Genomic DNA, 973 nt, shown 5'->3' on the forward strand with positions numbered 1-973 from the left:
TGATCTCGGAACAAAAAAAAAAAAAAAAAAAAAAGGATTCTCTATAGTTTATATGAAAGTTCATTAATTTAATAACCTTTTAATATGAACGCCTTCTATATACAAGGAACCAGTTTAGGTGTTGGAGATTCAAATGAGGGGCTGAAAAGAATTTGAAAGATGAAAAATAATAGAAGATACTCAGAAGACAAGTTGAAAGAAAGAATTGAGCCAGGTGTGGTGGCACATGCTTGCAATCTCAGCACTTGAGATGCTGAGGGAGGAAGCTCACCAAGAGTTTGACCCCAGCCTTGGCTACATAGTGAGTTCAGGACCAGCGTGAACCACATAGCGAGACCCTGTCTCACCAACCCCCCCAATAAAATCAATAGAAATAACACTTGGAAATCTTTTCTCAACTCTCCCAGGCCCCACAGAATACACTGGCTGTTCTTTCTGTTCCTTGACCAATAAGCTGCTGCCATCCATAATCGAGCATTAGCACTTGAAACTTTGAGAGCCATTTGACATGGCCAAGACAGCCAAGCACAGACGCAGGGGACGTGTCTGAGGGATAGAACAGGGACCAGTTTGTCGCCTGACTCTCAGGATACGCAGGCAGCACCATGTGCCACCTGGTATCGACCCTGTATGGTGCTACCCTGTCGTCAGCTTGCGACGGGCTGGAGATTAGCAGTGGTGGTTAGCGCTGTCTGCCTGCCCTCCGCTCCCCTCCCCTTCCTTCCGTCCCTTCACCATATTGGAGACTGAACCCAGGGCCTTCAACCTGAACTACTTCCGCGGCCCTTTTTATTTATTTTTTAGTCCTTTTTATTTTGAGACAGAGCCTCCCTGTGCTGCCCAGGTTGTGTTCAGACTCGTGATTCTCCTGCCCCAGTGTCCTGCAGTGCTAGGGTCACACACCCGTGCCACCATGCCCAGCTTATTTACATTTTTGTGGTGCTGAGGGTAGAACTCAGGGCCTCGAACGTGC

This window comes from Fukomys damarensis, unplaced genomic scaffold (genome assembly GCF_012274545.1).
Source record: "Fukomys damarensis isolate Sample0158 unplaced genomic scaffold, DMR_v1.0_HiC HiC_scaffold_17, whole genome shotgun sequence".
NCBI lineage: Eukaryota > Metazoa > Chordata > Mammalia > Rodentia > Bathyergidae > Fukomys > Fukomys damarensis.